The sequence below is a fragment of the Canis lupus genome, chromosome 18 (genome assembly GCF_011100685.1).
Source record: "Canis lupus familiaris isolate Mischka breed German Shepherd chromosome 18, alternate assembly UU_Cfam_GSD_1.0, whole genome shotgun sequence".
Taxonomy (NCBI): domain Eukaryota; kingdom Metazoa; phylum Chordata; class Mammalia; order Carnivora; family Canidae; genus Canis; species Canis lupus.
In genome coordinates this window covers 48,712,201-48,737,245 of record NC_049239.1, presented here as the reverse complement: position 1 = coordinate 48,737,245, position 25,045 = coordinate 48,712,201, and the positions used below count along the sequence as shown (strand labels likewise).

Here is a 25,045-nt window from a genome sequence, read left to right as displayed (position 1 = left end):
AAGTGTCAGCCACCCCCAAGGCTGAGGGTCAGGCACTCCACCGGGGACTTCCAGGTGACTCAGCTCAGCCTGTTCCTCGAGCAGGGTGGCAGGTCTTTGGATGACAAACCCGGGCAGGAATAACAGGAGACCACAGGCTGGAATTCTCAGGAACAAATGGATTTCCCTCCCAAGTGCAAGGCTAGGCACGTCCTTGAATGGACTCCAACCTGGATGCTGCAGGGCGGGGGGGTGGGGACAGCGCTCCCCCGGAAAGCCAGGGAGAGGCAGGGTGGTGGGCTCATCAGCCCACCGTTCACCCTGGTGAGCAGCCTCGTCTGATGCTTTGGAAGGTCAGGAGCCCTGAGTGGGGCTGGCTGGACCCCACAGCTCACTGGGAAAGAGCTTTCAGCTTCACCAGGAAAGAGCATCCATCCCCATTTCCACACTAAATTGTGGGTGAAGTCCCTAGGCCAGCCCTGCACATGTGCGTCACCCATAAGGATGTGACCAGCGTGAGCAGCACCCACCTAGACACAGAAACTCACTTCCTTCATAGTTTTCTGACTCCCTGTTTGTTCTGATTGCCCATCTTAGCCGGAAGTCAAGAACCTTCCTCCAGGAGCCTCCTGCACCAACGTAAATTGACTGAGAAGCTCATGAGAACTTGCGTGGCCCAAAGGACACAGTCTACTCTGCACGGGAGCCAGAGGGACTGGATGGTCCTATCATCCCCCAGAGCCCACATGGGACCCGAGCTGCTCTGCTGCGGCCGCATGACGTTGCTGTTGAACCCGCGTCCGGCACATCCCCGCTGCCTGTCCGGGTGAGACCTGGACTGGTCCTCCTGGCGTCCTGGCCTCTGCTTGGGTGGGGCTCATGGGTTCAAGGGCACGTCTGCATTCCCCGTCAGGAACCCCCCTGGGGCAGGTGCTGCTCCCCGAACCTCAGACTCAGCTGGGGAGCCCGTGGTGCGGGTCCCCTTCAGAACTTATTGGTCTTCGGGTCCTCTTTTCTTGGTTGGAACTGTTCCCACGTATCTGAGAGTATCTCCAGGACTGAGCTTCTGCTCCCTTCCTGCAGGAGACTCCTTGCTCCCTGGACACGTCTGCCCACCTCCTCCCCAGCACTACTCCTCAGGGGACGGTCAGGCCATGGAAGGTCCTGTCCCCCCATCCCCTCCGGGGTCCACTCGCCAAACCCCTTCTCTATACCACCACCCCCTTTATCCACACAGCCAGAAAAACAGGTGGCACCTTCCTAGTCTTAATGGCAACGCAGATGTGACTTTGCACACCATGCCTGGGGAGCTGAATCCTGGTGCTGACGATAATTGTTTGCATCCCAAGTCTTAAGAGTAGGGGCCCCGAGTGTGGGGTAAGCATGGTGGGGAGAGGACGAGTGGAGGGAGAAGGGGAAGAGGAAGGTTCTCCTGTTCTCCCCAACTCAGGACTGGTCCATTAGGAACATTTTGAAACAGAAGACACAGACTTTGTCCTCTTCCCTAGTTCCTCCAGAAGCTTTGTTTATTCCAACGTCCCCTTGCTCTAAGCTCCCAGAACACTGCCCCCCATTCCCCAGGCAGCTGCCCCTCTGGCAGTGCTCTGGGATCCCAGATCCATCCCCAAGAGATCCTGTCCTCTCAGGACAGCTCCTCTCCCTTTGAGTGTTGGCAGGAAAGCACACTGAACAAACTAATTTATACTAAAGTGAAGGTGGCTGATACATAGCTAACCCTCCAAGAGCTATTAGCATTTTCTAGAAAGATGGCTCCTGAGCCTCATTACTCACTAATTAGTGGGCTTCACATCTGTGCCAAATCAAAGGAAATTTGAAGGGTGTGGAGAGGACACCTGAGGGTAGGAGTATGACCAGGCCACTCTGGAAGCTCTCCCCTCTTTGCTGCTCCTTTCTTCCTGTCTAGTTCTCTGAACTAAATGTTTCTGTCCTGGCCTCCTGGAGACAGAGGACCCTAGTGGGAGGGGTAGGAAGGTGTCCCTGGACAGAGTCCTGAGGACTGTACTCCAGGTAAGTCAAGGAAGGTGCTAGGCGCGCCCCCCACCCCAGAGCTCCTCGTGGGACAGCCCTCCAGGGACCCCAAACTCTCCCCAGCAGCGTCTTGGGGTCCTTGCTGGTCCCAGAGCATCTTCTTGTTTCCCTGAAGTGCCCGTGGCCCACATTGAGCTGCCAAGGATCAGCATCTGGCGTCCACTTGCACTCCCGTGCCCACCCTATGCCCTGGTGGGACCCCAAGGGGACAGGGCCTGCCTTTTCCCATGGAGGAAAACCCTTAGTGCTCACATAACACAGAGACCAGGAACTGGAATGTCCCTCCCCGGCCTCGCCTGGGTGCCCAGAGCCGTGGAGCCCGAGGGGAGCTTGAATGACGTGGGTCAGCCCTGCTAGTGAACGCCCCCGGGACGCCCCCATGGCAGCCTCATGACAGGCTCCCTAACACACGGGGCATCTCCCGGCAGGGCCCTACCTCGGGGACATCAGAGCAGGTCGTGGTCACCAGCCCCCCCAACCCCCTGCTGATTTCTGGCCAGTCAGGAGTAGGGTGACTTTTCTGAGGCCAGCTCGGCCCCGCATCCCGGGCTTTGCTGACCTGAGCTTGGTCAGCAAGGTTTGAACAGCTTCTAGGTGCAGGCCCCGTGTCGGGCCCGGCAGTGGGCAGCCCGGGCTCACAGACGAGGTATTTCAGGGCTCGGAGCCCATTTCTCCTCTGGAGGATGTGGGGCAAGAGCGAGGTCGGAGAGGAGGGAGTGGTGGGGGGCCAGGCAGCAGATGCAGCACAGCTGTACCATCCGCGCTGGTGAGTGTGGCACTTACAGAGATAGAGACAGAGACAGACGTAGAGACCCCCAGAGACAGAGAGACACAGGGAGAAGACGACAACAAGAGACAAGAAGAGAGACACGTGCAGAGGAAGAGACAGAGACAGAGAGACAGAGAGACAGAGCAAATCATCCATAAAAGCTCAGAGCCGGCAGGGAGGCCTCTCCAGGTGGGACAGGCAGGGCCGGGAAGGAGAGACCTTGGTGCCAGGAAGGGAGCGGGAAGGTCCCCTGGGGCTGCGGGAGCAGCAGGTTGGAAGCATCCCGGAGGGTGTGTTCCAAAGGCCAGGGGCCCCCCGTAGGAGAGGAGTGGTGAGCGCGGAGGAGGGCCCGGCAGAGTCAAGGCTGGAGCTGTGCGTGGAGGGTGTCTGAGGGGCAGGAGCCCATCCAGGAGGGCGGGCTTGGTCCGGGGGCAGGGGTGAAGCTGTGAGCCTCTTGGGTGGACCAGCAGCTGGGAAGAGACTGGCAGCCAGACCGGAGGAGCGAGAGTGGGTGACCACAGCAGGGCTGCAGACCACAGCAGCACCCGGGCCAGAGCAGGGCGACCCGAGCAAGCCCCGACCCCTCTGACCCCTTCATGCAACAGGTGCAGGAGCAGGAAGGAGCAGGAACCTGGGTGCTCCCACCTGCCCCCCGGGGCATCCAGGTAGTGAGGAGGCCTCGGCCTGTGGCTCCGTGAGAATCTCCTGTGTTCGCTGCAGCGAAGGCGACGAGCAGAGAGCTCCCTAAGACACGGGAATGAAAATCCAGCCGCCGGCCTCGCCATCCGCGGGGCCTGGTGGCCGACAGAGGACAGCCCTCGTGCAGGAAGCAGAACAACGTGGATCCAGGTGGAAACCTCGAAGCTCACCTCTTTCTCAGCTTCTCCCAACGTCTTCCTTCACCGTCGAGTGCTGTAAAGTGAGGACAGCTAGAGTCTCCGGCCATCGGCGTGGGGCCAGGTCCGAATGCAAACGTCAGGGCTCAGGAGGCACACGGGGAAGAGCCCAGATGACCCGACTCACATTTGGGAGCTCGAGTGCGCGGATGCGGCCTGCTGTGTAGCAGCGCAGGAGCACCCACGATGGCGCCGTCTCGATTTGGCTTCTTCCTGGTCCTACTGCATTCGGTGCTAGTGGTGGTCCGAGGCGGGAAGTGACACAGGGAGGGACCACGTGGTGGGTTACTGGGCCACTCGTGGTGCTGGAGACACCGGTGCCCGCGTCAGGATGCTCAGTCCCAAAGACCCAGTGTGGCCTGAGGATCCCCCAGCTCCCAGCTCCCCAGACTTCACCCCAGAATGGAAGTTCAAAGATGAAATCACTAAGGGTTTTAAGATGGGGGCAGCGGAGCGCTGAAGCGGGGGCAGGCTCCGGGTGGCTTGGGGCCGCGCTCTGAAGTCACTCTCTCTCGGAACCCTTTGGCCTGTGCTCGATGCCAGAGGTTTACTGGAGATCGCAGCGCCTTTGGATTCTATCTAGGTCAAAAATCCTATAAGTGACGCGTTCTTTGGTTAATGAGTACAGTTCCTTCCCCTTGGGGTGAAATTAGGGGCACAGATTTAATTTAACATCTTCCTCTTCTTTTCTCTCTTTTTAAACAGCAGATTTCTAGACCTAAGTCAGTTCTCATTTTAATTCAAATCTGCGTGTATCCAAATCCTGGGAGACCAGCAGGGAGTTTTCAACCTCTGCGAGGCTGCTGTCCTTCTCCCTCTGTCACCTGCCAGATGGGAGGCCCCGGGGTTGGACTCGAGGCCCAGAGGAACCAGAGCGGGAAGGGGGGCATGAGGGAGGTGCAGGACAGGGTCCAGAGGGGCCGCAGACACACAGGCCGGGTCAGGCTGGGTTAGACTGGCACCCATTCCCACCAGAACAGATGAGGATGCCAGGACCCCGCACTCCACCACCCCTGGGCCTCTTTCACACCCCATTTTTAACAAGGAGCAGTCAAGTCCATTGTGTGGCACCAGCAAGCGCTGGGTGGCACCCCTGTGTTTGCGGATGCCTGCCCCAGCTGGGTGGGCGCCTGAGCCAGGCTCATGGCATGTATTTATCTTTCAGCTGTGATGCATGAGCTCCTGAAGTAGAGACTGAAGACGGGGCATTCCTGGACGCTGGCATCATGGCTGAGGACTGGCAAGGGCTGCAGGCACGGCTGTCACCAGGTGACAGATTGGTCCGCTCTGGAGGAAGGGTGGCTCCAGCCACCTCCGACTCCTGGAATGGCTTGGAGATGGGGCCATAGAGGGGGACCCCTGTGGGAGGCAAGCCTGTGCCCTTCCTATACTGTCTCCTTTGTCCCCACCACCACCATGCCAGGGACAGCTGACTTTCACTCTGTGACACCTGGCTGCCATTCTGAGCCTGCAGGCTCACAGACTCATCTGTTGCACCCCCACCACTAGGAAGGAAGTACCCTTATTACCCCTATTTTACAGTCAGGGAAACTGAGGCAGGAGGGGTCAAGTGGCTAGTGAGTGATGGAGCTGGGATCTGAGCCAGGCTGCCTGACAACCAAGGTGGCACTGGGGGCCATGGTGCCTGGTGTTGGACATCCCAGCGCCCAGCTTGCTGGTGAGGACATAGAGCCTCAAGGATGAGAGTCCTGCCCCAGGTCACACAGCTGGCACGTGGCTGGGAAGGAGCCACATCCACCCCTGGCTGATGCCAAAGCCCAGACACCTTCTTCCCAACTGAATGGCCACTGTGACCAGTGGTCTCCGCTAACTGAGCCAGCTAGACCCGAGTTAGGACCCTGCCTCCCTCCGGCACTTGGCCCGACTCTCCGCCTGTGCTCTGGCAAAGATGTCGTCAGCAGCTCCAGGCCGTGTCTCACCCAAGACTCCAGCACAGCTACCAGGGCCGACTGTCACTGGGCCGGCTCGGGTTGCATGGTCATCCCTGGACCTGTCACCAGAGCCCGAGAGTGCTGTGCTGGAGCACCCCCTCACCCCGGGTTGCAGGCCACCCCACAGCTGGAGAGAGGGGTCAGCCCCATCTGGGGCTCATGGCCAGGGTGGGGAGGGCGGCACCAGGGAGCAAAAGCCACCTTGCCCTGGAGACGGTGCATGTGGTTCTCCCACGGGAGACCATGGGAAGGGACATGCGAGTGCCTGTCCCCTCAGCGCCTGGGATGTGGATCACGCAGCCGTTCATCACAGGCCGTTCACTGACGCTCTCACCGGCCACAGCCCGTGCCAGACACCCAGAGGCAGGGGCGTCCGGGGCCCCGTGAGCAGCCCCTGGAGAGGGCAAGGGCGTCTGCCTTCCCCGCCCTGCCGGCCTTGACCTGGACACGCCACACACAGGTCTACTCGCCTCAGGGCATCCGTGAGGAAAACATTTCGCTGGAGATTTCAGGGTGAGACAGAGTGTTTCTGCCTGTCTCGTGCCCAGGCTTCCCTGCTGAAGCCCCTGCAGGCGTGTGTCCTCCATGCTGTGCCACCGGGGCCTCTTCTCCAGCCTCTTCCCCCGTTGCCCCAGACAGACGGCTGCCCCGCACAGGCCCAGCCTCAGCTTCCCCACATCTACGAGGAGGCTGCTTAAATCGTGGTAAAATTCACACACTTAGTGCATCCAGTGTCGTGCAGCCATTGCTCACCATCTGGTTCCAGAACATCTTCGTCCTCCGCAAAAGGAAAGCCGTGCCCATCCGCATCACCCCACCCTCCCGCGCCCCCCGCAGCCGCCCGCCTGCTTTCTCTCTACGGATTCACCAGTTCCGGTGCTCCGCACAGATGAACTCAAACAATCCGCGGTCTCTGGGAATCGGCGTCTTTCACTTGCTGCAACGTCCCCGAGGATCCTGCGTGTGGATGCCTGAGTCAGGGCTTCTTTCTTCTTTTACGCACCACGATACTCCACCGGACGCATGGACCGCGGTGTGTGCCTCCACTCACCCGCTGATGGGCACGGGGCATGTGCCCTCCTTTTGGCTGTTCTGCGTGACACTGCCATGGACCCCGGGGGACGATCTTTTGTGCGAGCTTCTGTTTTCAGTTCTCCTGGGTGTATCCCCCCGGAGTGGACCTGCTGCGTCACGTGGTAGTTCTATGTCTACCTTGCTCAGGAACCAAACGGTTTCCTGCGGTGGCCACACCATTTTACATTCCCCAAAAGGGTTTTGTTTTTGCTTTTTTTTTTCAGGGCTGGCTTGTAGTGTGGCTGGGAAGCCACCACCAATGGGGCCAAGTCCCCGTCCCTTGCAGGCATTCGAAAAGACGCCGCAGAGTGGTGGTTGGCAGGTGCCGCTCTAGACTTGAACTCTGCTCTGACCACTCAGGCTGTGTGTCCCTGATGGAGTCGCTAAACTACTCTGAGGCTCACTTGCCTCGTGGATCAGCCGGGCCCTCAGGAGGGCTGAATGAGGCTGAGGTGCCCGGATCAGGCCTGGGCCACACCAGCAGACCTGCTCAGCCCAGCACGGCCACGCCCCCAGGGCTCAGCACAGAGGCCACTGGCCTGGCCCCCAACGCACACTCGGCACCTCGTCCTGCAGCTCAGAGAGGTCAAGCAGCCTGCCCGGCCCGCACGACAGCCCCAGCTGTGACCAGGGCTGCCAGGTCCTCCCCATCTCATGCAGCGGCCGCCTGCTGCAGACCTAAGCCCAGACCACGGCGCTCCCAGCCAGTGTTTAATGCCCATAAAATCCAGAGAACTCAATATTCCCAAATATGGTCTCCTATGCATTTCTCAGGAACCCAGCCCAGAAGGCAGACCTGGGAACACATTTTAGAAGGAAAAAAACCACCACCCCCTCCTTCCCTCGGGTGTCTCTTTATAAGACAGCTATGATTGTATCTCGAGGCCCCAGCGAAAGTGCCTGCCAGGATACCCGCCAAACCCTGCAGCGCCCCGCATTCTCACCGACAATTCAAATAACCGCATGATGTGTGGGGAAATGATGGGCGGGGCTCCAGCATAATGGGCAGAATGAAGCCCCCTGTCTCTGTTGTGAGGGGGGCCCCTGGACACCAAACAGCTCCCTTGGCAGGTGTTCACACCCTGCTGCCCCTCCACACAAGCATTTGGGGAGAGAGGGTTCCTTAACGTTTCAAAAGAGATGCTTCTGGAGACCCCAGGTCCTGCCCTCACCCGGGAGCGGCTGGCAGCTGCGGAGGGAAGGGCCTGCCTGGCTCAGTCACCCTCCAGGGCCTCGGCCCAGACAAGCCTGGAGACCCAGGGCCTGGGGCCACCTCCTCCCCCAGAGTGGCTTCAGAAGCCCAGTTGCTTGGTTTCCTCGGGTGTCAGCTTCCTCAGCAGCCACGTCGGTGCAGATAGATGGGAACATCGTGCACAGAAGCAAAGGGGTGGGCACGTCAGGAAGCTCACGGACAACTGTGGTCTGCCACCCTGAGCTCCTCAAGGCTGCCTCTCTGGTTTTATGGATGTGGACACCACAGACGGGTGTCCAGTACGAAGCCCACACAATGGCCTGGACCCCGTGCAGGGCAGCCTCCAGGCCGCCAGCCACCCTCCCCTACTCACCCAGCCCCGGCTCTGCACCAAGTCTGTCCTGAGGCTTTCCACCTGTCTGTCATGACACCATCAGTGGGAGTAAGGAGCCTCACACTACCCTATCCACAGTGTCCAGGCAGGCAGAGCTTGCCCAAGGGATGGCCCCCTGGGGTGTGGGGTGGCCCAGCAGGCCTCTTCCCCAGCAGCAAGGCTGCTCCCCATGAACCTCAGAGCCCATGTTCCATGTGACTGAGACAGCAGGTGCCAGGATGGATGATGCAGGCAGCTTTGTCTGCTTACCTGGAATCACCCACTGCGCCACAGGGAAGCCTGGGAACGTGGGCATTACTCGGGCCCTATAGCAACCAGAGCAGCACATGGAGGGCTGCTCCAGGCCCCATAACTTATCATTCACTAGAAGTCCCCTTTCTACCTGTGGAAAGTGCCAGACTCCTCCCCATGGCTTGCACTGCCATGAGTGCCCCTGTGCCTCTTTCCTCTTTAGACACATTCCCTAATGTGTCAGCTCCTGGCCACAGGGCTCTTGCACATGCTACTCCTGCTACTTGGAATCTTTTGTCTACAACCCTCCCCCTCTTGGAGACCCAGGGAAGTCCTGTTTGCCCTTCCAGCCCTTGTAGGTCCAGCATGTCCTTCTAGCACCCAAAAGGACACGTCCAAGTCCTAGCTCCCCAGCACCTAAGAATGACCCTCATTTGGAAATAGGATTTTTGTAGTCGTAATCAAGTTATGATATTTATAATCAAGGATCGCAACGGGAGATCATTCTGGATTTAGAATGGATTGGGCCCTAAATCTGATGACAAGTATCCTTTTAAGAGATAGGAGACACAGACCCAGAGAGGGAGGCAATGCACAGATGGAGTCAGAGGTGGGAGGGGTCAGGGGGACACCAAGGAGCAGCAGCAGCCACCAGAAGCTGAGACAGGGGTTAGTGCAGCATCTCCCCTGGAGCCTTCAGAAACAGCCCACCCTGCCAACACCTCTGTATCAGGCTTCTGGCCTCCTCATTGGCTATAATTCATGATGGTGGCCCCAGGAAACTAATACAGTTGGAACAGGCTGCCCGGTAGTGACAAGTGACGCTGGGTACCCAGAGCAGAGGGCTCCCTGAGATGCGGGACTTCTAGGGCTAGAGCCAGGATGGCTCCAGGTGAAGCGAGATGCAGTCACTCGGGCCCCAGCCCGGCCGGGCCAGGTTGGTCCCGTTTCCCACCCCACAGCACCTGCTGCAGTTACAATTCAGTAACTAACTGCTTCGTGACTGTTTATGCTGTGCTCGTCTCCCCCCCTGAAAGGTGAGCCTCCGGAGGCAAGAACTCATCTGTCCCTGTCCCCCAGCAGCAAACACAGAAAGGAGGTGCCTAAAAGGTCTGTGGGGTGAGTGAATCCCAGACAGCAGGTTTAGGTTAGATGGGGAAACCCCAGGGCAAACAGTTGGTGCTCAGCTCAGGGAGAGAGTTGGCCAGCAACAACCAGGTTGTGTGGGAGGTAGTGTGCGCCTTGTCCCTGGGAGCATTTAAGCAGAAGCTGGCAGGATGCTGCATGGCGCAGCCTACACTGGGTGAGAGCTGCGATCAGCGCTAGGACTCCCCGAGTCACAGAATTCTGTCGGGGGCCTGTCCCGAGCACGGAAGACAGAGTAGGACAGTCAGCTGCACTGACCAGGGGTTGCTGGGCTCCCAGGAGCACAGAGCGAGGACGCCAAATGATGACAGTGGACTCAGGGATTATTACAGGGGAAAGGGAAAGGAGAGTAATAATCATGACTGTAATCATAATTTTTGGACCCATTTTATTTATTTTTTTAAAAATATTTTATTTATTTATTCATGATAGACGGACAGAGAGAGAGAGAGGCAGAGACACAGGCAGAGGGAGAAGCAGGCTCCATGCAGGGAGCCCAACTGGGACTCGATTCCAGGACCCTGAGATTACAACCTGAGCCAAAGGCAGACGCTCAACTGCTGAGCCACCCAGGTGTCCCTGGACCCATTTTAAAGGTGAAAAACAAAGACAGGAAAGGTTAACTAAGTTCCTTTCCACTCCGGATATCAGAGCCGAGGTCATTACCTCACCTTCCTCATGCTCATCATAGCTCACGAAGAACCTTCACATACTGTCTTAAGCAATATGGAAGTTGGTTTATTGACCATAAAAACCCCAGGGTATGTGCATGGGGCCGGTGCTGCCCATCTCACAGGGGCAGGCTTCTTAGATTTTGCCGCTCTGCTTTATGAAGCCTCTATCCTCAAAGCTACTTCACGTCTGAAATGGCTGCTCTGGCTCCAGCCATCATGGCTGTATCCCAGCCGGAAGGAAGTGGGATAGGAAAGGGGAAAGCGTCTGTCTCTTTCTTTAGAATGCTTCCCGGATGTTGCATTCTTATGCACAATCATGATTAACGGTAAGTGAAACAGTATTTTGAAAACCTTAGATAAAACTTTCACATTAAAGCTATTTCCTTAATCCCACCATCAATCTAGCACCTGCCACATGCCACCAGCCCCTTTGCATATATTCATCTTGCAAATTTCTTGCAACAGCCTCTAAGACACTGGGTCCCAGTGAGCCCATTTCACGGACGGAGAAAGAGGCCCAGAGTGAACGGCCTCCCTGCAGCCCCCGCCCCTCCCCACCCTGTAGGCCATGGCCAGGCTGGTGCCACAGTCCAGGACCCACCGATGCCGGGCCTGGCTCCAGCACGCCCCGGCTCTGGGCAGCCTGTGAGTCACAGCCTTTTCGTGCCCCCCTTCATCTCCTTGGGATGACACTGTGCTGTCCCTGGAGATGACCCTTCAGGGCAGACGCTGGTCACGGAGAGTCGTCGGCCTCCGGGGGGACTGTGCCTTTCACGGAGGCCAGCCTCTCACAGGAGGGCATGGGCATCTCTCCCGTCCCTGGACTGGGGATCACACAGCTGGCTCCCCGGGGAAACGTCCATGGGCTCTCTGGGCAGCCTCTCCGCCTCGCGGCTGTGACAGGCCTCTGGGTTCCAGCCCCAGGGCCCAGCCAGCGTGACTCCAACGGAAGCAGACCTATCTGGAGTCCCCCCACCCCCCTCCTCTGTACAGTGACCCTGGGGCCAACCAAACCCCCTTCAGTGATCAGGACACCTGGCACCCCATGGACACCAACCACAGCCAACATCCCGCCCCTGCTTTGCCTGCCAGGGTTTGGAGCATTCCGGGGATCCTCCCGAAATCCAGGGACACCCGCCACTCCTGAATCCTGCTCTACCCCAAGACCACCAGTTTTATTGTCTAAAACCCGTGTGAGCTCCGTATGACTTGCACCTAGGCGGTCCCCTGCACCTAGACACCTGGTGCGTCCCAAAGCCCGCCAGGGCCCCGGCTTCGGGACGACACGCCTCGCTCCGGCTCTGCCCAGGGGGCGGTGTGTGCAAAAGGTGCACGAGGGGCCCCGGGGAGGAGGTGGGGGGCTTCTTCCAAATGGGGGTCCTGAACCCAGCGCGATCAACCCGGGCAGCACGCGCTCTCCCCCTGCCTGGTGGACGAGGACTCAGAATTAATGGTTTCTCACCCAGTGGAGAGCAGAGAGCCCTCTGCAAGTGATAACTTGGCTCCGTGACCAAATAAGGCAATATTACATTTCAGTGTTTACAGCGGCCCGCGAGGCCGGGCGGCCCGGAGGGCACGGGGAGAAATGCCGCGCGCCCTGCCTCTCCCTTCGCGGCGTCCAATCGCTCTGCCCCGAGCCGGTTATCATTTCCTTATAGAAACAACCATCCGTCAGTTTTTAAACACACTAATGAACCCGAGAGGTGACCCCGTCTCGCCTCCAGGCAGCCGGGTGGCAGAACCAGGCTTTGAACTTCCAGACGCGTGATTTAAAGGCGGGGAGAGCCCTAAAGATTTTATTCCGGGGCTTGAGCTAAAACAGAAGCGCCTGGCCCGGGGCAGCCCGCGGAGCTGCGTGCGTGAGATGCCTTCTTCTGCCCGAGAATTTATTTCAGCCCTCTCGGATCAGGGGGTGGCGGCTGCCGGGGGGGGGGGGGGGGCCGTGGGGGACCCTCCCGCCCTGGCAGCATTTATCACAGGACGCCCGTGGCCGGCGGGCCAGGGATTAGTGATTGGTGTTAATAATCAGACACTTGTAAATGATGGGAACCCATTAGGAGGCTTTAAATGCCAAACAAAGCTTCCACCTGCTGGCGGGAGCGCCCCGCGTGTGGCCTCGCCTCGCCCGCGGGGGAGCCTATCCTCGCCCCAGGGGCCGCGCTGGCTCCTACACGGGAGTCAGCGCAGACAGACTGTGTTCTAGAGCGGGAGGGTCCTACAGGTCAGGGCCAGCAGGAGTGCTCCCGTCTCGCCTTCAAAATGGAATTCCTTTTTTTTTTTTTTTTAAGATTTATTTATTTATTGGAGCACCTGGGTGGCTCAACGGTTGAGGATCTGCCTTTGGCTCAGGGCATGATCCCAGGGTCCTGGAATCGAGTCCCATGACGGGCTCCCCGCAGGGAGTCTGCTTCTCCCTCTGCCTGTGTCTCTGCCTCTCTCTCTGTGTGTCTCTCATGAATAAATACATAAAAACTTAAAAAAAAAAGATTTATTTATTTTAGGGCAGCTCGGGTGGCTCAGAGGTTTAGCGCTGCCTTAGGCCCAGGGCCTGATCCTGGAGTCCCAGGATCAAGTCCCACATCGGGCTCCCTGCACGGAACCTGCTTCTCCCTCTGCCTGTGTCTCTGCTTCTCTCTCTCTCTCTCTGTGTCTCTCATGAATAGATAAATAAATAAAATCTTTAAAAAAAAGATTTATTTATTTTAGAGAGAGAGAGTGTGTGCACACATGAGCGAGTAGGGAGAGAGAGAGAATCTCAAGCAGACTCTGTGCTGACTGTGGAGCCCAACATGGGGCTCAATCACATGACCCTGAGATCACTACCTGAGCCAAAGCCAAGAGTCAGACACTCAACTGACTTGAGCCACCCAGGCACACCCAAAATGGAATTCCTTAGCCACAGGACCCTTGCACTGCGCCATACCCTGCTTGGCGTCAGGAGCTCAGGCTGCTCCCCCTCTACTCCCCCTCTGCTCCCAGCCTCAGAGCATACTTTCTGGACAGTGCAGGTGCTCAGGAAATGTTTTCTGGAAACGAGAATGAATGAATGAATGAATGAATGAATGAATGAAGAAGGAATGAAACATATTATTGTGTCTCTCCCCACGGCAGTCTCTGATTCCCATCCCTCAAATCTTGTTCGAGGGGTGCCTGGCTGGCTCTGCTAGTGGAGCATGTGACTCTTGATTCTGGGGTTGTGGGTTTGAGCCCCATGTTGGATGTGGAGATTACTTAAATATCTCAGAAAAAAAAAATCTCCTCCAAGTTTGAGCAGGATGGGTTTACGGAGGCCAAGAGAGAGAGCCAGGACCAGCTTTGGAGGAAAACTCCTAAAATCAGCTGAGTCTACAGCTGGTTTTGGGGAGGTGAACAGCACCCAATCCTTTGCTTTCCTGCCCTGACACCCCCAAAGATCCCCCTATCGACTCAGAGCTCCCCATCCTCCAGGGGGAGGCCTCCCCGGCTCCCCCACCGGCCCCCACAGCATGTTCACACCCTGGCGTCCCTCCTCCGGTCAGGAGAGCCTGCCTGTTGCCGGAATGCCAGGCGGCCACCGCCCAGCAGCTGCCCACACACGTACACACCCGCACACCCACACACCTGCACACCTAACCTGGGGGTAACCCACTTTCCCAGGTGATGAAGAAAATCCCAGGCTCGAAGCGGCATTGGGAAGAAGCACATCCCTGCGAGGCAGACCCACCTATACTGAGACCCACCTGTGGCTTTGGCCAAGTCACCTGACAACCGTCCGGCCAACACTTGTCACATGAGTCCACACCAGCGACAAATCAGGCAAGGATCCTGGGCCCTGAGACACAGCCAACATTTATTGAGCGCTACTGTGTGCTCGGGACCCGAGCTCAGCATTTTCCTTGCGTGGCCTCATTTAACCCCTGAACGGCCTGCGGTGCAGGTACCACCTGCCAGCTTGTTTATCTGTTGAGGAAACAGAGACCCCAAATGAAGAAACGAGTTATTCCTTTTCTTCTTGCTCTTCACCTGTCGCGGGACAGCCACCTGTGGGGCTTCTCTCCGTCACGGGGAGAGATGGGGACACAGCTCGTCACTTGCAGGGTTGGGGCAATGTCCAAGGAGGTGATCTGCGCTGAGCGCCTGGCACAGCGTGGGAAACAGAGGAGGCGCTGAGGGAATGGTGGTCTGAAGGGACTGTCCCCAGTGTGGACTGTAAAATGGGACCGCTCTCCTCCTGTGGCCCTGACTTTTCAGAGCCGAAGCCATGTGGATGAAGGGAGACAGGTCCCTGGGTGCGGACCTCCCCTTGAGCAGACAACCAGGCCAAGGTGGGCCCCGATGCGGAGGGTCTCCCAGGACCACGGCCAAGGCTGAGGCCAAGCCCGAGGGTCCCTTGGGATCCCAGGGAAGTGTCTGTGTGTTAATGATTAACCCACGATCGACACCTGGCTGCCAGCCCTCTTGCCCGCTGACTCATTTTGCAAACCCTGCTCACCCTTGGGAGTGGCTTCTGCCACCTTGCCTGAGATCCCAGCCCAGTGGGGCCATGCAGCCCTGGCGTCCCCACCCGCCGCCGGGATCGGCACCCATGAGAGGCGAGCACGTGGAGGGCGCTCAGATGGAGGAGACAGCGCTGGACCCTCTGCTGACAAGTAAGGAGTGGTGGGATTTGCAGGGGTGTCGAAGGGATGGGGGTCCGGGCACCCGGTCTGCGCTCCAAATCCCCATGCGTGTGGCTTCTGGGCAGTGCCCAAGCCAGCCAGCGAGGAAAGCACTCCCAGGACAGCAGGTCCGACCTAGGTAGGTGGGTAGGTGATGCAAGGTGCCCTCCGGAGGCAGACCCCTCCTGAGAGTAATAATGAGCACCCCAGTTTCTCCACTTGGGCACTGCTGACATTTGGGGCTGTATTGTTGCTCGTCGTGGGGGCTGTCCCGTGCACAGGTGCGATGTTTGCCAGCATCCCTGGCCCCCACCCACCAGAGGCCAGTAGCACCCCACCCTTGCTTGTGACAACCCAGCTACGTCTCCAGACGCTGCCCTGCGTCCCCTGAGGGCAAGTCTCCCCGTCCCTTGGGAACCCCCGTACTGCCTGGACGGAGTGCTGAGTCAGGACGTCTAGTGAGGCCTTCAGGCTGTGATGTGCTGGAGCCTCAAGGGCCCCAAGACGGCGTCTCTGATGCCAAGGCTTTGGAGCCAGACCCCAGCGTTTGACTGGACTCTCGTTCACCCACTGGGCCACCCAGAGGAAGCTGCCTCACCTTTCTGTGCCCTGGTACCCTCATTGGTAAAGTGGGACAAGTAACAGTGTCCAGCCCAAAGGACGGGTAGGGAAGCACCTAGTGGGGGTGTATGGAGGGCTCTCGGCTCGGGGTCTGGTTTCCATCCCACTTTATGCACAGCCAAGGCCGGCTAGAGGAAGCCACCCACCAGGGGCTCTGGCGGCTGGTAGGGGCAGGGCTGTGGGGGAGCCTCCTCGCCCAACCCCTGAGCCACTCGCCGCCACCGCTGCCACCGCAGGAAGAGGGGACGTTGTGCGTTGTGCCCGGGCTGAGAATTAGGAGGCCAGCCCGCCCCTGCACCACAGGGAGTTTCCGTCCTGAGCAACAGCACTGAACACTCCCCTCTGCCTCACGAGACAAGCAGGGACCCTCATGGGGGTCCTGGCCTCCTGGCCGGCTGGCCCAGACCCCAGACGCTCAGGGACGGTGAATAACTAGCTCCATGTTCCTAGATCATGCGCGTCCTGCCTGTGATTCCTAGAGGGGGCCTACGGGGGGTGGTGGAGCGGGGCCCTCTGAGGGCCTTCCTGGCAGCGGGGCCGGCTGGGGACGCTGGGGGCAGGGCAGAGGCCCTTTCTGGGGCAGAGTCGACCTCTTGACTCACAGGAATTCAGCCACCAAGTCTGACTTGGATCCGTCTGCCAGCCCCACCCTCTGTCCTCTGTTTAGTACATGAATGAATGAATGAATGAATGAATGAATGACATCACTCCATCGGCAGTGAATGGGTGGGTGGGTGAATGAGGGACAAAGCTGAAAAGCGTCCCCTGGCTCCCGGAGGAAGCTCCAGGACAGGAACACAGGCGTCCTCCCCTGCGTGACAGGAGGGGGCCCCATGCCATGCTTCCCCTCAGGGGTCAGAGGTCAGAGCCCACTGGGGTCAGCCTTGGTCCAAGCCAGAACACCCCCAGGACTGACCCTCCATCTTCAGGGTCCCCTGGGGCTCCCTTCAGGAGGTAACCTCCAAGGGCAGAGGGGGACAGAGTGAGCATTTTGCAAAAGTGAGTAAATTAGCTGGAAAAGGACTAATTATTTTTGGTTTGTTCTCAAAGTGTCTGAGATTCAAGGCAGAGGGAGGAGGCATGTGAATTAGGCAATCAGATGTTTGCAGAAAAGTTCTCACTCAGCTACACGGTGTTGCCAAGTGTTTGAGATCCCCACGAGACCGGCCGAGGACCCATCTCCCGTGAGGCAGCCCTCGGGCGGCCAGGCCGGGGACACGGGGACAGTGCTTGTCACGGGGAGGCAGCCTCCCTGGAGGTCAGAGAACGGGCGGCTCCATGCACACAGAGGAGGAGGGTGGATTCCAGGAAGCACTGATTCTCAGGGCAAAGGCACGAATGCACGAGCCGTTTCACCAGGACGGTGAAGGCTGAAGAGGGGGGACCAGAGAGGCTGCCCGGAGGAGGGGTCACGCCGGGGAAGGCCCGGGGCGCCGCTGGCTGCACCATGTACATCTGCAGGGGAGGAGCATGTAGACCTCTAGTTCAGCTCTGGGGGTTCAGACAGCAGCCTCCAGCTCTCCCGGGAGCACTCTTCAGGAGTGGGATTTCTGTCCAGCAGCTGCATAGTGAGCGATACTCCTCTGCTCACTGCACAGCCCGTGAGCTTCCATCCTGGCCCGAAGTGCCTCCCTGGCACGGCCCGGGGCTGTAATTTGAGGGATCCCCTGGGAAGACCCCTGCTTGCTGTTGGCAGCTGTACCCTTCACTAAACTCTAGGAACAGTCCCCTTGATTGTGACACTGACATCTGCAGTGGGGGAGCCGTTAGACAGACAAGGGTCAGTCACACTCTCGTGTAAATGAGGTTACACCACCCTTTGCTGGTGACTCCAGGATGAATGGAAACCAGCTCCTCTGCAGGATGTCGGACAGCTGTGGTACAGCAAGGGCTGTGGGTCCAGGGGGAGGGCCCCTGACCAGGGGTAGGGGTGCATAGCTGGCAGTGGGAGGCCACTCCCCTTCTCCAGCTGTTACCCTTTCAGGGTCAGTGTGTGGAGACTGCCTCCTAAGGTGGAGGCTGGGAAGGGGGTAGAGGGGCCGTGGGGTCTGTCCGGGGCAGGGGCTAGATCCCGGTGCTGGGTCTGCCTAGCTGGAGTGGCCTGGGACACATCAACCTTTCAACTCCGGCTTCCACTTCTGTAAAATGGGCATGTCCCCCCCACAGAGAACCGGAAGGACAGGTGCACATGCCGTGTCTTCCCGGTGAGGCTCATTGTCTGACGTCGGGCTGGGAAGGGTCTCTCTCTGGCTACAGGCCCTATTTTGTCATCAGGGTGACATCCGACTCTCTACTGAGAAATTGTCTCTCTTGTAGCCAAGAGAAGTCCATGAAATGCCACCGCAGGCTCTCAGGACAAGGAGGAAGGGGCAGCTAGGAGTCTGGGGAGACCCAATGGCAAGGCGGTAGCCAGAATAAGCTGTGTCACCCCTCATCAATCAGAGGAGGGGTCCCCGACAGGAGGTTGCGGGGGCAGGGCTGCCATGGTCTCTGCCAACAGGAAATGCAGACAAATAGGAGCAGGGGTGCGGAGAGCCTGTGGGAGCTTCTATCTGCCGAGAGGAACCCAGCACAGGGGTGTCACACATCAAAAAGTGTGACGAGACACGATGGATCCACACACCCAACTGTCCCAGAGCCTCAGGGGAGCGATTTCTCTGAGTCAGATGGAGGAACCAGGTTCTGCACGCGGCGTCGGGGAAGATGGGGCAAACCTGGGCTGATGGCCACCATGGTGGTGGGTGGCGGGTGGCGAAGGCCTTCAAAGTGTCCCCAGCCCCATCGATTAGTCCTCCCGTGAACTTGCCGAGCCACGGTCTTGGCTGGCCCTTGAGAGGCAAGCGCTGTTTGCTCCGACAATTATTTCATGCAGGCTTGAAATGAAATGCTTATGTAAGAGGAGCTCTGCGACCTTGGGCAGATCACGCCCCCTCTCTGGGGCTCTTTCTTCATCTCTGTCGTGATGAGGGACTTGCACAAACAGCCACAGTGAAGGGAAAGCCTCTGTTGGTTCAGCAGCAAGGGACAGAAAAGTTATCTTTGAAAAGGTGAAAGTGATTTTCTCTCACATAAGACAAATCCAGAGGTAGGCATGTCAGGATCCCAGGACTGGTCGGGGGCTTCGTGAAGTTGTCAGAGACCCAGGGTCCTTCTCTCAGGCTGCTCTGCTGTGCTCAGCAAAGGCATCCACCTCGTGACCCAAGATGGTTGCATGAGCTCAAGCCATCAGAACGGCATTCCAGCACCGGAGAGAGGAAAGGCATAGAAAGGCACTCTTCTCCCCTGGAGGTTGTTCACATACTTTCATTTGTTCCCACTGGCCCGAGTCTAGTTCCCCGGCCACAATGAGCTGCAAAGGAAGCCGGAAACATGCAGTCTTTGTTCTGGGTGGTTACATGCCAGCTAAAAATTAGGTTTTTTTTTAAAGGAAAGGCAAAGAAGAAATACTGGGGGACAACTGGCAGTCTGTGGCACAGGTACAGGAGGTTCCCCAGCCCTCGTCCCGCCAGGCTACCAACCGGGCAGGTGCAGGAGCGCCGTGCCACTGTGGTCTAACACAGACAGAGAGAGCCACTGCACCCAGACTTTTCTGTTAGGCGTGTGCATGGTCATGTGGGTACAAATCTGGCAGCCCCCACAGAACGTGGGTGTCACCGCGGGTGCATTCGGTTACCCGGCAAGTGCCTCACGGACAGCTGAACGGCCTCCTCTCCTGGCGAGACCCTGCACGCACCCCCGTGAAGCCCACCCTCCCCGCCTGCAGAGTCTGTGAAACCCTGCGATTCCCATGACATGTGTCATTTTCCTGGAGCCGTAAAACAATTCCTGACCAACTGGCTCTCATCGCTTTCACACTGCATCCTGATAAGATATTTCTGTGCAAATATGCTGTATCAACATTTACCCGCAATTATGCCTCCAGGCACGGTTCATAAATCCAAGAGGATTCCCTACCCCTCACCAGCATCCCTGAGAGCGCTGTGCATGGTGCCGACGCAACAGCCGGCTGTCCTCAGGGCCTTTGCATGGCTGCCCCCTGGGCCCAGAACGTTCCTCCCCGGATGCCTGCACTACGCCCTGCCCTCCCTCCCTAGGCCTATGCACACACGTCCCTTCCTGACCTCTGTCTGTGGGAGCCCGCTCTGTGTCCTCGCAGGCTGCTTCGTTCTTCCTCAAAAATCCTTGCTCTCCAACACGGTATTGCCGCCTATCTTCTTCCTCCCGTGCAGGAATATCATTTCCACTGTGGCAAAGATTTTTACAAAGCCCTGCGCCCTCAGTATCTGAACCGGTGCCAGGGCGGTGCTCAATAAATATTTATTGCCTGAAGTCTTCCATGTTTCTAAGTATTTTCTATTGGTCCTTAAAGACTCTCTTAAAGATGAAAAATACTTTTAATTCTCTGATCTAACAGCTCCAGGGAGATGTTCCCGAGGGGTGTAGGGCATCGGTGCGCGTGTTCTACTGGAGAGGCTGCTTTCTGGATTCCACCTCGTTCCAACAGGGTTTTAGGGTAGCTTGTTGAGATTTTTTTTTTAAGACTTACTTATTTACTTTAGGGGCTGGGGAGAAAGAAAGAGAGAGCATGGGAGAGCAGGGGTGGGTGGGCAGAAGGAGAGAGAGAATCCCAAGCAGATCCCACACTGAGCATGGAGCCCCATGTGGGGCTCAATCTCACGATGCTGAGATCATGACCTGAGCTGAAACCAAGAGTTGGACACCCAACTGACTGAGCCATGCGGGTGTCCCCATAGCTTGCTAAGATATTTTAAATTCCACAAGAAGCATAATAATTTGGGAGGTCATACAAACAATAAGGCACAGGAAAAAATAAGATTCTGGAAGTGGGGTGGCTGCAGGTAACACCCAGCGCCCACAGAATGGCTGCTGCGGGACAGACATGGAGGATTTGACCTCATTGTGCTCACTGCCCTCCAGGGACAATGTGGGGGTAGGTGCTACGTGGATCTCCATCCCACAAGAGGAGACAGAAAAGAGCAGTGACCCAAGATCGCCGAGTGGGCAAAGGACAAGCGGGAGCGAGTCAGCAATTTCTCTTAGCAGGTGGACCCTCCACCCCCCATGCATTTGGCCAGGCACTGGATCAAAGAATGTAGGGCTCACCTGGGGGGCACGTCATCCTGACCACCTGCCCCAGGCACCACCCCAGAGTTGTCCCTGAGACTCCCGGCAGCCAATCCCAAGAGGGAAAGAAGAATTGCTATGTGTCATCCACAAAATGAGACCACACCAGTGGCTCAGAAGGAAGATGCCTGAGACCAGTGGGCTCCTGGGCCTGACGGCAGAGGTCGCTTTCCCTGAGTTGGGATCCCTGGCTGCAAGCAACAGAAATCCACTGTGGTTCCCCCTCTGGAAAAGAACGGGATGGATGGCCCTATGAGAGGCAGGAATGAAGGAAAGGCGAGCGTCCTCTCTCCTACTATCCCAAGATCTCAGCCGCTGCGCACGGCTGCCCTGCTGTCCTGAGACCATCCTCCCGCTGCCCTCCCTGGACCCGAGGCCCGGTGCTCAAGGGCCAAGCAGAATCACATGTCCTTGGCCCGACTGCCCGGGAGTCAGAGCTTCCCACCACCTCATGGAAGAGTGGGCTCTGCACCCACCAGGATCACACCCAGGGGGACCCCCAAGTGGGAAAAGGAGCTAGTCTTGAGGCAGCCCTCTTCCCAAAATGTCCAAAGCCCAGTCCTGAGGCCCCCTGGGAGCCGCGGGCTGTCTACCAGGGGGGGTAACTTGCATCGCAGAACGGTTCGCTCGAAACCTACTGGCTGGAGGAGCATAGTGGCCGATCAGTTTGTTTGTTTTAGTTTGTTCTCTGTTTAGTTTATCAATCCGTCCTCATGGATGAGTCCAAGCAGTGATCTGCTGTGCGGTGCTTGGAGCCTCCACCTTCCCCAGCTCTCTCACCCCCTGCTCTGCTCTGCGCCCCAGGAAGATGGCCTTTGTGGACTGTGCCTACTTGTCACTCTCTGGATTCCAACACCTGTGGCTATCAGAACAGAGGACTGGGGGGGGGGGGGGGTCTGTCCTCTGGTCTTCCCTGTAAGCAGGGGTCCCTGCCCCAAAGGCCACAGCCATCTCCTCCAGCCCAGCCTCCAGGGTCCTGGCCTGACTCCCCCTGTTACTAGCACAGGGCCGCCTTATCACCTCCTGCTGATCCTGCAGCCAGATCCAAGCCTCCATAAACTGTCCTTTCATTAAAACCAGTAGGGGGTGAATCATGCCCCCAAATTCCTGTGTTTGGGTCCTGACCCCCCAGCACCTGGATCAGAATGTGGCTGTGTCTGGAGCTGGGCCTTTACAGAGGTGATCAAGGTAACATGAGGTCTCTGGGGAGGCCCTGATCCCATGTGATCGGAGTCCTTATAAAGAGAGGGGAGGTCAGGACACAGACACACATGGAGGGATGACCCCGTGAGGACCCAGGGAGAGCACAGCGGTCCACACACAGGCAGAGAGGCCCCAGGGGGACCCCACCTGCTTGTGCCTGGACCTCAAGCTTCAGCCTCCAGGATGGGGGAACCATGAGTCTCAGCTCATGGAAGAGTGGGCTCTGCACTATGAGTCTCAGCTCTATGGAAGAGTGGGAGCCCTGCCTATGGTGTTTGCTAGAGCAGCCTGAGCAGACTCATACAAGCCCCTGTCCTGGGAGCCATCTGCTTGCTGCCAGGCCCCACGGCACTGACCACAGTAATCTCACAGCTCAAGATGGAAAGAGGCTGGGCCAGGTGCTCCCTGCGTGGGCCCACCTCATCCTCATCCCCGCCCCAGAGATGGGCGCTTCAGGGCTGCTGCCTCCCCCAGGCCGTGGATGAGACAGGGAGGCTGTGCTGGAGAAGGCCGCAGAGGTGCCATCGTGAACCGCCACACCCACTATGCCAGCCAGCCCCATCTGCAGCCCACTCTCCCCTGCTTCTCCAGGTCTGAGCAGAGCCATCATCCAGAGCAAGAAGGCAGCCTCCCAGCTCACTCAAAATGCTATTAAATCCTTCGGGTTGAAGATCCAGGAGGGGGCTTGGGTGTCACCTGACCTGTCGAACTGACCCGGGCACAGGTGATGATGCCAGAGCCCTGCCTTGTGCACATGCCCCATGTGCCAAGACCACAGATGTAGTAAACATGCAGCAGAGGCCGAGCCGTGGCTGGGAGGAGCTTGTTGTGCAGGAGCCTCCCCATGCCCAGTTCTGAGGGCCCAGGCTTGTGCTAGCAGCAGGATGCCCACCCAATGGCAAGCAGGGGGTGGCAGAGTTACCGTTGCAGACTGGGATCTGCCACAGCCCTCCGGCCTGCACAGGACCAGCAGCAGGCCTGCCCACCGCCCCCAGCCCCCGGCCAGCACAGCCCCCAGGCCTCAGGCCAGGGTTGCCTGATTCTCTGAGCAGGAGACTTTTAAAGCAAATGCATCACAGGGGAAGCTGAAGGGTGACCTGGGGATATGCACTTACCCTCCGCTTTTCAGGGATGCTGGAAGCCGACTCCTCATCAGAAGAGTCCCCTGAGACGACGGTGGCTTTGTGTACGGCACTGCCCAGGGCACGGTGGGCACAATGTCCTCCCAGCACTGAGCCCTTTGGAGATAACTGAGCCAGACTTTAAGTTCTCAGATTCCCTCCGAATGTCTGGGAATGCCTTATCGCGAGTGCCAGGGAGAGGAGGCTTTGTCAACAGTCCTGTCTCAGAACGCTTGTCATTTGCTTTCTGTGGCCCAAGGAGGGAGGGAAGGTCGCCCAGGGAGGCTCAAAGAGCTCAGCTGAGGACACTGGGAGGGAGGGCCGGGCAGGCAGGTGTCCCCAAGGGCCGTGTGACCTGGTGTTCTCTTTCCCTGGGAATTCTGATCCCCCAACCACACCGCAGAAGAGAGTGAGGCCTGAGGACAAAACCACTCTCCCCAGCAAAAGACCCTGAGGGCCCTGGGGCCTGCCTGCCAGTTCTTTGGAGGGCCTGGCGCTCCAAGCCGTCTGATGGGCCGGGCCATCGGGCCGGGCAAGCACCCTGATCAGATGGCGACGTCTCAAGTTTTTGTTGGCAAAACACCTGAAAAACGCCCCAGCCTGGAGAAGCACAGGCTCCCCCAGTGACGGCAGCCTGCCTTCTTGACTGTTCTGGCTTCATGCTACCCCCAGGTGAAGAGGCATTTCGCCATCAACTCCTGAGTGGAAGCCTAATCATCTCCACCAAGGAAAGCCTGCTCACCTTTCGCCTTTTGGGGAGGGGGAGGAAGAGCCACCAGATGTGTTGAATTAGGGTCTTTGTATATAAATCTACCATCTTTGAACCGATTGAAAACATACCTGGAGCCCATAATCTCACCCCTGATTTATGGCCAAGAGCCTTGGCATCAGTGTTATTTACTCTGAAAGAAAAAAACAAAAAAACAAAAACCAGGCTGTGTATCCTTTGATGGGGCATCGAGCGTAAATATTTGCACCATTAATTAGAGTCTGTTTAATTCAAAAAATTCAAGCAATATGAGCAGCCTCTGAGGGTAAACAGGCCGCAGGATGTTAGTCATACCTGGAAGGCTGTGAGATGAGCGTCTCCCTGAGGCCCTCCGCCTACCTCATCCCGCAAACAAACAAACAGGCAGAAGGTTGAGGAGAGGCCACGGAGCCCCAGCCGGATTCTGGACACAGCACATCAAAAGGCCTAAATAGGATGCTTCCTCTGTTGTTTCCATAGCCTTCTTATTGTTCTGGTAACAACCTGTTGAGTGAAAACAGAAGGTTGGCATGGGGTGGTGGAAAGCATTCTGGAATCAACTAGAAAGTTCTAGAATCCAATGGACTGGATTTGACAGCAGCTGTGTGGACTCGGCGAGCAGTTCGCCCAACCCTGGTATCAGTTCCTCAGCTGTAAGCGGGGACAGGATCCCATGCCTCATATGGTTGAGGTCGTACAGATGACAAATAGAGCAGATGTGTGGGTCTGGCGTGGCTGTGGTGCCCAAGAGCTCTGTGCCCGCTGCTGCCCCCCTGCAGCTGGAAGAGAGCACAGCCAACAGGCTGGGTCCACGGTGGCAGCTCACAGAACCCCATCGTGCGCAGAAGCGGTGGCTGCTATTTCTGGCATCTCCCTGGATGCAGCATGCCACCACTGGTGTTCTGCAAACCTACTTTCCGCTCAAAGGGAACCAGTTTTAGGTGGCACGAGGACTTGGGCAGCAGGGCCATGCAGCACACGGTGCAGACACGGCTCAGGCTTCTCCTCTCTTGGTCTTTTGGAGTGTGCCAAAGAGGACGTCTCGGCTTGGTGCCAGGAGGCCTGTCACCTCCACCGGGGGCAGGGTGGGGGGCACCACTGGTGGGGTTTAGGGTCCCCAAAACATCCAGGTCCACCTGAACATCACTGCATTTCTATTATGCTTTACTGAAGTGCCACCTTCTGCTCACGGCCAATGCTTCATCCACAGGAGC

The 25,045-nt window shown here is 57.8% G+C and overlaps 1 long non-coding RNA gene across 5 annotated transcripts; it reads right to left on the bottom strand.

The window, feature by feature from the left end:
- Positions 1-13,985: 13,985 nt before the first annotated feature.
- On the bottom strand, positions 13,986-24,329 carry LOC111090985. Of its 5 annotated transcripts, none has more exons than XR_005373558.1 (5): positions 24,147-24,329; positions 23,078-23,985; positions 19,736-20,176; positions 18,329-18,963; positions 13,986-14,295 (listed from the first exon to the last, which is right to left on the bottom strand). It is a non-coding gene; the product is annotated as an uncharacterized LOC111090985 (long non-coding RNA). The 5 variants fall into 5 exon arrangements; XR_005373555.1 differs by lacking the exon at positions 13,986-14,295 and adding an exon at positions 20,739-20,984 and having other exon boundaries at positions 14,302-18,963; XR_005373557.1 differs by lacking the exon at positions 13,986-14,295 and having other exon boundaries at positions 14,302-18,963; positions 23,078-23,261; positions 23,924-23,985.
- Between the last annotated feature and the right edge of the window lie 716 nt (positions 24,330-25,045).